We start from the raw sequence: 12,067 nt of genomic DNA, 5'->3' as shown, positions 1-12,067 counted from the left end.
TAGGGTCATGTTCTCACTCGGGGACGGGAAGGGGGATAGGATTGAGGGTAAGAAGGGGTAAATGGGTCAAAGGAGCGTCTAAACTGAAAGTAGGTTCTTGGAACATTGGGACGTTAACGGGAAAATCCATAGAGCTAGTTAAAATTCTAAAGAAGAGGAAGATTAATATAGCTTGTGTTCAAGAGACCAAATGGGTAGGCTCTAAAGCTAAGGAAGTAGACGGGTATAAGCTTTGGTTCTCTGGAAGATCAAAGTATAGGAATGGGGTAGGCATTCTAGTGGACAGTGATTTAAGGGACCAGGTGGTGGAGGTTAGGAGAGTTACTGATAGGATGATTTTGATTAAGGTGGTCGTTAAAGGGATCACATTGAACATTATTAACGCTTATGCGCCGCAAGAGGACTTAAGCGGGGAGGATAAGAGGCGCTTTTGGGAGGATTTAGATGAGTTAGTGGGAGGCATACTGCCTACTGAGAAGCTTTTCATAGGAGGGGATTTCAACGGGCACATTGGGTCTATTTTAGGAGGGTATGACGATGTGCATGGAGGCTTTGGCTTCGGGGACAAAAATGGAGGAGGAGTTTCACTTTTGGATTTTGTAAGAGCTTTTGGGTTGGTGATAGTCAATTCGAGTTTTCCAAAGAAGGAGGACCACTTGGTAACCTTCCGCAGTTTAGTGACTAAGACTCAGATAGATTATGTACTCCTTAGGAAGGATGATAAAGGTCTATGCAAAGACTATAAAGTCATCCCAATCGATAACCTTACAACCCGACATAAGCTCTTGGTGATGGATTTAGGGATCAAGATGACAAGAAAGAAGAGGGTAGGGGATAATCGACCTAGGATCAGATGGGGGAGTTTGACCATGGCCAGTGCCCTAGAGATGAGAGAGAAATTGAAGGATATAGGGGCCTAGGATAGTAGCGTGGATGCGAACAGTATGTGGGATAGGACGGCTAGTGGTATTAGGGTTGTAGAAAGGGAAGTGTTGGGAGTCTCGACAGGTAGTCATAGTCGGCATCGAGAGGACTAGTGGTGGAATGGAGAAGTGCAAGGGAAGGTGGAAGCAAAGAAAATGGCGTATGTGAAGTTGATAGAAAGCAAGGATGAGGTGGAGAAGTGGACGAATGGAGAACTTTATAAGATAGCGAGGAAGGAGGCAAAGTCGGCGGTTTCGACCGCAAAAATGACAGCTTTTGAATGTCTTTACGCTGAACTAGAAGAGAAAGGCGGGGATAGGAAATTGTTCAGGCTAGCCAGGGCAAGGGAGAGAAAGGCACACGATGTGGATCAAGTGAAGTTCATCAAGGATGAGCATGACAGAGTATTTGTAGATGAGATCCTCATTAAATAGAGATGGCAGTCCTACTTTCATAAACTCTTGAATGAAGAAAGGGACAGAGAGATTGTGTTGGGAGATTTAGAACATACAGGGAGGCATCACGATTGTGGGGGTTGCGAGAGTATTAGGTTTAGGAGGTTAAGTGTGTTGTTCGTAGGATGCGCTAGGGAAGAGCGATCAGACTTGACTAGGTTCCTGTGGAATTTTGGAAGAGCGCGAGCTCGGTAGGTTTGGAGTGGCTGACTTGGCTATTTAATGTCATCCTTAAGAAGGCAATGATGCCCGAAAAATAGAGGTCGAGCGTAATGATCCCCCTATACAAGAACAAGGGGGATATCCAGAGCTGCGACAACTATAGAGGTATCAAGCTTCTAAGCCATACTATGAAAGTGTGGGAAAGAGTGGTGGAGATGAGGGTGAGGAAAGGAGTATCTATTTTAGAGAACCAGTTCGGATTCATGCAGGGACGCTCAATTACAGAAGCCATCCATCTTATGAGGAGACTGGTGGAGCAATATTGGGAGAGAAAGAGGGACTTGCATATGGTATTCGTTGACCTAGAAAAAGGCGTACGATAAAGTTCCACGAGAGATACTGTGGAGATGTTTGGAGGCTAAAGATGTACCAGTGACGTATATTAGGGTGATCAAGGACATGTAGAAGGGTGCCAAAACCAGGGTAAGGACAGTCGGAGCTGACTCAGAGCACTTCTTAGTGGTGATGGGGTTATATCAAGGATCAACTCTTAGTCCATTTTTATTTGCCTTGGTTATCGATGGATTGACGCGACAAATTTAAAGTGAGGTGCCATGGTGTATGCTTTTTGCGGACGACATAATCTTGATCGATGAGACTCGTAGCGGAGTTAATGCTAAGCTAGAGGATTGAAGATAGACCTTGGAGTCTAAAGGGTTCAAGCTGAGTAGGACCAAGACAGAGTACTTAGAGTGCAAGTTCAGTGAGACACCTCAGGAGGTTGGAACTGAAGTTAGGCTTGGTGACCAGGCCATCCTAAAGAAAATAGTTTCAAGTACCTTGGTTTTATTATGCAAAGCAGCGGGGAGATTGACGACGATATCACACATCGTATTGGGGCAGGGTGGATGAAATGGAGGCTCACTTCCAGTGTGCTATGTGATAAGAAGATACCACCACAACTTAAGGGCAAGTTCTACAAAGTGGTGGTTAGACCGGCTATGTTATATAGGGCAGAGTGTTGGCCAATTAAGGTATCTCACGTTCAAAAGATGAAAGTTGCTGAAATGAGAATGCTGAGATGGATGTGTGGCCATACCAAAGCGACAAGATTAGAAATGAGGCTATTCGGGTCAAGGTAAGAGTGGCCTCGGTGGAAGACAAGATGCGAAAAATGCGACTGAGATGGTTTGGGCACATGAAGAGGAGAGACACAGATGCCTCAGTATGGAGGTGTGAGAGGTTGGCCATGGATGGTTTCCGAAAAGGTATGGGTAGGCCGAAGAAATATTAGGCAGATGTGATTAGATAGGACATGGCGCAGTTACAACTTACTAAGGACATGACCTTAGATAGGAGGGTGTGGATAACCCACATTAGGGTAGAAGGCTAGTTCATAGTCTCGTTATTCTTCCTTTTTAGTAGGCTTATTAACGAACTATAATTCCTTGTGGTCTGATTTCTGTTATAATCTATTACTTTCTGTACTTTGATTGCTCTCTTCTATTCTATTCTATTTTATCTGAGTTGCTTGTGTTATTTGCTTAGCTTTGAACTTCTTATCCTTATCTGACTTCGCTTATGATTTTTCTGATCCGAGGGTCTTTTGAAAACAACCGTCCTACCTTGATAGGAGTCAGGTCTGCGTATATTTTACCCTCTTCAGACCCACATATGGGATTTCACTAGGTTGTTGTTGTTGTATATTATTATACTTGTTCACAATTTTTTTCGTGTGATCAAATATAAAACACAAATGTCAAAATTCTCTCTTTCTAAATTTTCCCTAATGCTTTAATTAAATTTTTAGATTTCACCTTCTCCCAAAGACTTCGTCATCTTCTTCCTTACTTACTTGTTGTTTATAGCCTCATCTATTCTTTAGGTTCTTCTAATTTTGGTATGTCTTTATAATTTTTTTTAATTCTTCTCTTAAAATTGTTTGATCTTTTTTTTGTTTCATAACTGGAAAATAATAATTTGAAAATATATTCCATATAAAGTAACATTGGTATTTAATTCATGTTGTTCTTAAGTTCATTGTGCAATAATTGTATCTGTTATTTTTCTTTAATTATGCTATGGTGGATTGAAATGCAATTGAGAGTATTATTTACTTTTTATCATTTAAGTTTTGTAACTACACATATTGATATATTTGTCACGATCTTAATCGTCGAGTCATGATGATGCCTACTATGCTCCACAAGTAGGCAAACTAACCTAATATCTCGAAACTGTGAGTAATGGGATGTAAGGGTAGAAGACCAACATTCAACTAAAAAATAGTAATAAAATAACAGAAACACAAATGAACAGGCAAAAGCAAACGAAAAATATATACAAATAAAAGAACTCCCAAAATTAGGAAGTCACATGTACAAAGCTACTAGCAAAATGAGTACAAGTCCCAAAAGTGGACCACAAAAACAAGACTGTCTCAAAAAGCAAAACACAAACAATATATATATATATATATATATATATATATATATATATATATATATATATATATATATATATATATATACATACATAGAAGGAGATGGGTAAATCTAGAACACTTTGTGCTCGCCTTAGCCTCCAATTAAGACTGTAGCTGGATTGAGATCAACGTTGATAGTTGGTACTAGGACCTACATCATGAAAAAAGATGCAAAATGTAGTATGAGTACCAAAATAATTGGTACAGTAGGCATCATTTGCTGACTGAACAAGAATAACAAAAGCAACATGAAATGCTAGAATCTAAAATGCTGTCGGAGACAAGAAATAGAGAATCAAATAGGTATGTACACGAGCGTACTCACAAACACAGAGAAAAAGAAAAACTAACTAAATTTGTCAGGCTCCCATAAACTCGATGGGTACACTCGTGCACAAGGCTAAAAGTAAGGACCCAAACAGACTTCCATAATCCCTATAGGAGCAAAGATAATTGAAATAAAATAACAAAATCTGGTGATGTACCAATACTTTCACCACTTCCCGTAGACTTGAACCAAACCATTCCGAGAGCGTGAAGCTTTTACCCAAAGTTGGAAAGAGTTAAGGACTTGAACCGAACGAAGATGAAAGAATTAGGTGCTTGAATTGAGATTTGGAATAATCAAGGACTTGAACCAAGGATATGGATAATCATGGACTTGAACCACGTGTAAATGTGACCAAGGACTTAAACCTAGGTAATAGTAGCTATGGACTTGAACCAAGGCTGATAAGACATTAACCAAGGCTGATAAGTAGCTATGGACTTGAACTAAGGCTGATAAGTAGCTATGGACTTGAACCAATGCTGTAAAAGGCGGTGGACTTGAACCACAACTAAGTAAAGCCAGGGACTTGAACTGAGGCTATAATACCAATGCAAGGACTTGAACAGTGCCTGGTAGAGTGATTTGAGGACTTGAACCATGGATAGAGGCAAATCGGTTAGAATAAGGTTTAGCGGCCAGCCGAGCATCATGGGGAGTACCTCCAATCCGAGTGCCATAAATAAATCACTCTATCCCAAACCATATCCAACCAGAATCGACAAATAGACTTCCAGAATCAAGAATCAAACTATACAGGACCGATGAAATAAGGGAATTATGGATATATGGTTCCAAAGCAGTGTTATGCCTTGCTAAGATCAAGACTATCAGACTAAATTCTGCTATATCAGTCTACAAGGACCTAAGCCATCCAAAGCGATGTCAGAGAAGTTCCAAGGCCTAACGACTCCAAAAATACTCAAGTCTATGGCAAACACTAGTCTTAGGCTAAAATAAGGCCAAACATGCATTCAACGACATAAACTAAGCACACAGTACACACCACAAGGTAAGGATGATCAACAATAATAGGAGACATGCTTCAAAAGATCGAATTTCTCAAAAATAGAGCCTAAGGCATGGTTTCTAAGAATTTAGTATGCTCGACACCCATTTACCCCCAATCTCATACAAATCAATATACATATGCTAAAATAAGCTTAGTCTAAGGAAGGGAAAGTCGTAGCCTGCCTGTAGGTTGACCGCGTGCGCTCCACATCAAGTAATCGAAGCTTTTCCTTTTGTACTGCCTCAAAATGCTGCCACACTATCAAAATTAGAATCATAATGCCAATACAGTCGTTCTTGCACTAAAATTATTAAATTCGGCGATAGACCAATTTTAGAGTTAAAAAGCCTATGTGGGACCTACTCTGGTAGTTCTAGAATTGACCTTATGAAAAGTTCCTAAATACTACCTGAAACTTGTGTTCCAAAATGGAACACAATTCGGGGCTCGGAATAGCCCCAAATTGAGCATGCAAGAATTTTACAATTTAAGCTTAAATAATCATCAATAGTAGCAGGTATTTCACAAAAATTTTCTCAAAATGATGAGTCTTTAAAACTTTCCGAAGCCCCCAACCCTTCTCCTAGCAATTACCCATAACCCAGCCTTTGAATCCCCTCGAACTGACTTAAAACGAGAGAGAAATGAGCTTTTAAAGTTTTCCAAATGAGCTGAAAAACTAGTCTAAAAAGACCTCCAGGGATCTCAAAATTGACTCCCTTGAGTTGCGTAAGCAATGGGGTCCCCAGGAAGGGCCTCGCAAAAGAGAGACCCTGGCCGCTTAAGCGAGTCTTGCTTTAGCGGATGCCGTTGAGCTGGCCAGCATCACTTAAACGATGCCCTGGCTACGTAAGTAAGGTTCGCTTTTCTAAGGGCAGGGCTGCAAAAGCACCGGCCTCAGCAACTGCTACAACATGGAAAGTTTGGCATTGCCCAAGTCTCTGACGGGGTGCTTACAATTCGTTTGGAACCCAGTGCGCACAAACGAGATATGTTACCCTACAAAATTTGACGTTTTAGACTTAATGACACATTCAAAATTTCCATACGATGTCTTTTTGATGAAAAATGGGTCTCACACCCAAGAGCCACTCTTAGCTAATTTCCACCACGGGCCTCGGGATTAGACCAAAAGCCGAGAAGTGAACCAAGGGTCATTCTAGACTAAACTCGATATTTTAGAACTAACCACACTAATAGATTTTTCGTCGAGTGCATATTTTAAGAATGTTGACCAAATTCAACCTTAGGCCAAATTTCAAAGGCTAAAGTGCGAAATGGTCCCAAACTCATATAAATTTCTTCGATACTCGTTCCTACTATGCTACTAGCCTAATTTGTCCATTTCAGAGCTGATGGAACTATCATAATTCTTTTCTGAGGTTGTTTACCTGAAGTAATGACCGAAGTCAACTTTTCAAGTTATAAAAGATTCAAAATAGGGAAATGAGCCTAAAACCCAAATAAACGACCAAGCGACCGAACAGTCAGTGCCAGTAAGTCTTAAATGAATTGGGGTCGCTACAGGAATGCTCTAAATAATGAAATGAATATATTAATTCAAAAATGATCTGGAGGGTCATTACAACATTCACTACTAAAAGAACTTCCATCTGCAAAAGTAAGAGTCAAGAAGTACTTAAAGGATCAAATAAGCTGGGGAATTGCTCTCGCATCTCCTACTTGGTCTCCTAGGTAGCCTCCTAGACTAGACGATGCCTCCAACGAACCTTATCCACAAGAATGGCTCTGGATCTCAACTTTTTGATATCTCTATCCAAAGTAGCAACTGGCTCCTCAATATACCTTAGAAGATCATCCAACTCAATCGCATCATATTGGAGAACATGAGATTATTTGGAACATACCGGCACAATATCGAAACATGGAAAATCGGATGGATAGCTGAGAAGACTGACGGAAAAGCTAAATCATATGCAACCTCACCAAATATCCTCAAAAGGGCTAATATATCTGGGACTAAGCTTGCCCCACCTCCCAAATCTCATCACGTCCTCATAGAAGATACACAGAGGAATACTCTGTCACCAACGACAAATCTCAACATTCGACGCCTATGATTCATATAACTCTGGTATCTACTCTGAGCTGTCCAAACTTATCTTGAATCACTCTCACATGATCTAAGGCCTCCTGCATAGTGTCTGTACCACGCGGCCTGGGATCCATAGACTAAAACCAACCAATCGAAGAGTGACAACTCCTACCATATAAGGCCTCGAACGAGGCTATTTAAATACTAGAGTGATAGCTATTGTTGTACGCAAACTCCACCAAAGGCAAAAACTAGTCCCGCTGACCTCCAAAATTCATAACATAGGCCCAGAACATATCCCCAAGAACTTGAATAGTGCACTCTAACAGGCCATCAGTGTGCGGGTGGAAAGTTGTGCTAAGGTCGACACGGGTACCCAACTCCTCCTAAAAAGTTCTTCAAAAGCTGGATGTAAACTGTGAGCCCCGGTCTGAAATGATAGAAATAGGCACACCCTCAAGACAAATCACCTTTCGAATGTAGATACATGCCAACCTCGCACCGATCTACAGGACTCTACTAGACCTAAGCTCTGTACAAGTGAGACCGGCGAACCTAGGGCTCTGATACCAACTTATCATGACCCGTGAACCTAGAGCTCTGATACCAACTTATCATGACCCTAATCCTTGAGTTATGATGGTGCCTACTAAGCCTCACTAATAGGCAAGCCAGCCCATATCTCAAAAATGCGAGTAATGAGATATAAGGGTAGAAGACCAACATTCAACTAAATATATTAATAAAATAACAGGAACACAATTGAATGAACGGAAGCAAATAAAAAATATATATGAATAAAAGATCCCTTCCAGAATCTAAAAGTCACATGTACAAAGCTACTAGAAAAATGAGTACAAGTCTCAAAAATGGACCACAAAAATAAGACTTTCTCAAATATATATATATATATATATATACAACAAATTTGATAAACTTATTTGATAAAACTTTTACCATCAGTTCATTTCTGAAAAATCACCTTTTATTGGTTTAGACAAGAAAGGCTGGTTAAAGGAGATTTTATAAGTGCTTTAAAGTGGGAAATACAAAGTCAAGAAAGCGATATAAGATATAGTAATAATATAATAAGATGGTGTAATATGCGCATAAGTGATAAAGCTTATCAATTAGGATAATTTTAATGCAAAGTGAATCGCTATTCCAAAGATATAAACAAGTTCATAATTGGCTTCAAGAAGAACTACATCATAACTCAGAATTAATAAAGACTGAAAAAGATTTACAACAAATTTTCAACAATTGTCGAGACCAACATAAAAGATATTTACAAAGATTGATAGAAGGTGTAGAAGCACAAATTAATTACTCTAATATTAGGATAAGGCGCTACAAAGAAATACTTCATTCTATCCCGTTAGGATAAATATTCATTCCATTAGAATACTTAAAAAGAATTAAATTAAGACAAAATTGGATATACAAAGAAAGAAAATTTAAAGCAGAACTTAAAAAGAACTTTTCCTGGTTAAAAGAACAGTTAGATAAACCAGTGTTTCAAATAGAACCATATACGACCGAAGCTATATACAAGGAACAAACTAAGTTGAGAGCAGAGTTACTTAGAGAAATTACTGAAGTGCAAACAGAAATTAGATTTAGTACCTATAGAATAGAATTATACAAAGTACTCTAGGAAGTTAACTCTTTAGGATAAACAAAATAGATTCATTAAAACATCTTGAATACTTAGATCTAAGAATACATCCTGAGAAGAAATATTGAGTGTTACATAAAACTAATACAATTAGGTGTAATTTTACACAAGGAGAACACGTATTACATTTTGAAGATAAAAATCACAATACTTTAGTAGACTTAATTTTCAACCTTAGTGAAAACATTCAGATAAAAGACAAGATAGTCATACGTCTATTAGAAACTGCAGAAATTAGTATAACTAAATAAAATAAGATACTTACTAAATTAGAACAAAACTTTGATTTTCTCAAATCTCAACAATTAGAAATTGATAGAAAAAATCAATATTTAAACATAAAGTTTAATTTTTTTAAAAAACCTACAAAGACAGAAATAGAAAAGTTAGTAAAAACAGTCATAGAAAAGCCTAAAGAATTAGAAGTAAAAAATACTCAAATAGTGACAAAAATTATAGAACAAATAGAAAATATAACTACAGAAATTAGAGACTTGAAAAAAATAATAAACAATCTTGAACAAATATCTCTTTCATGAGCGAAGAAGACTTAAATTATAAGAAAGCTTTAGAAATTTCAACTAGATATCATCAAGATCCAGTAGGTTTTTCAGCACATATTTCTACTAGTATATCAGACAAAATAATAGTAAAACAAAATAATACGATAATAGCCTTGTTAATAGAATTAAATAACAAAGTAAATAAGTTAATCAAAGAAAAATAACCCGGAGCGCAAATACCTAATATAGAAATAGACTCATTAATTAGTCATTTAAAAAGAATAGAAATAACTCCACTATGAGAAAAACAACAATTAGTTAGAAAATAAAAACCATGGACCTTTTTCCACATGAGTCAAGAAGGACAACCAAAGAAAATGGCCAAAGAGACAGACAAAGAGTAAGTTATTCAGATAATAAAATTGGCAGTAATCTAATATCTCAGATTCTATCCCGAAGAAGACACCCTAGTGAAGAACAAAATTAAGAATTAAATAAAATAGTAGATGTAGACAAAGATTTACAGATATTTCAACAAAATCAACTAAAATTATTAAACCCTAAGACATTATATAATGTTCGATGTTTTTCTAGAGATAATCAATTGTATAGACATTATAGAGAAGAACAAATATCAGCCATATGAGAAAAAATTTCAATCCTAAACATAGTTAATCCTACCTTTTTAAAAACAATTAAGACTCCTTCAATAATGTTAATGCATATGAGACTAATAGTCATAGGGATAAAAGGACTAACTAGAAAAAATTTGGGTTCTAAGGTATTAATAGTAGTACATGATGATAGATAGTCAGACTTAAAGAAATCCATAATTGGATTAACTAAAGTAAATATGACAAATAATGGAGGAATGTTTTATATTAGTCCAAACTTTCTAATAAACTTAAAAGAATTTGGTAAGCACATTAAAATAGGAATACAAACTAAAGGATATGAAGAAATAAATCATGGAAATAATCTGTTAATGTGTATAAGATTTATAGGAAAGATGAATCTAAGTAGCAACACAAAATTTAAACTTCAAGTAAATGATGTGGTAGAAGTAATGAGAATAAAGGCATAAAACTAATAAAACCTATTAAAATTAATCTAGAAGAATACGCAGGCTTAGAATGGAACTTGATAAACTAAGCAAACCTAAAACATTTTCACCGAAAAATCATCGAATGTATACTAGTTCTAAAGGAGAAACCTCAATAAGATTTACAAATTATAATTATACAAGTCAAAATCAAATAGATGATACAGACACGGAAAGTACAATAGCTATGGAACAAGAACAGTTTATGAATGTAGAAATAATACAAGAAAGTTGCGAGGTAGACAATGCTATCGCAACAACAAAAGAATTATACAAAGAAAACACAAATAGTGTCTTTAAATGTAAAGGTTGTAAAAAAGGACAAATGGATATCATGGAAACAATAGAACATTTTAGATTATGCCCAGAAAGAAATGATAATTTAGCATATAAAATAGAAAACACAAAAAAGACTCCTACAAAAAATAAAATAGATCTCCTAAATGACTTAGAATCCTTAGATGATTCAGAATCTTTAATAAGTTACAAAGAACTAATGAACGAAGCAACAAGCGCTCATAGTGCTAGCCCTTTCCAACAAACTAGCCAAGCTCCTACTGTTGGGTATAATACTGGAAATTTTCCAAGGAAAGCGTGGCCTATACCAACTACAGAAATAAAAGCAAATATTAAAGCATCAGGACGAAGAATGCCACTTGAAGAGCCCATTAGAATGCAAGAGGAAGGTAATAAGGAAAAATACTAAATATAGCCGCTTATGATCTACAAATGTGTAATACAGTTATAGATATATGGAAAGGAATAGTAGTAGCAAACCTTATAAAAAATTACCCTGAAACAGACGCAGAAACTATGTTTAAATATTTAGAAACTTTCTTAGGAGAATCATGTAAAGAAGTATGGGAAGCATATAAACAGACTTACACCCAAGAATTCCAGAGTCTAAGAGATATGACCAAACCCATATAACTTTGCTAATAAAATACATGTATTATTAACAGGTGAAGACCCAAATAGTGGCCTAGTTGCTTTACAAAGAAATGTTGTTATAAAATCGGAACAATTAAGTACTACAAACTGGATGCATATAAAAGTCTTTCTTAAAGATTATTTTTATTATTGCACAGTTATGGTAATACTTTTGATGAATAACTAGGTAAAAAACTATTTCATAAATTATCTGGCGCTTTAGGAAGAGAAATAGAAGAAAGATAGTACAAAAGAGAAGGTGTAGAACAAAATCCTACAGCTTTATGGTTGATAGGACAAAAAATACAACATGTAATGAACATAGTACAAGAAAAATGTACAAATATACAAATACAAAAATAGCTCAAACAAAATGAAATAAATTTCTGTAAATCTGTAATTTATACAACTCAAAGCTATGATAAGGAACCA

Source organism: Solanum dulcamara, chromosome 3 (genome assembly GCF_947179165.1).
Source record: "Solanum dulcamara chromosome 3, daSolDulc1.2, whole genome shotgun sequence".
In the NCBI taxonomy this organism is placed as follows: domain Eukaryota; kingdom Viridiplantae; phylum Streptophyta; class Magnoliopsida; order Solanales; family Solanaceae; genus Solanum; species Solanum dulcamara.
The sequence above is the reverse complement of the archived record's forward strand: the minus strand, read 5'-3'. Positions refer to the sequence as shown.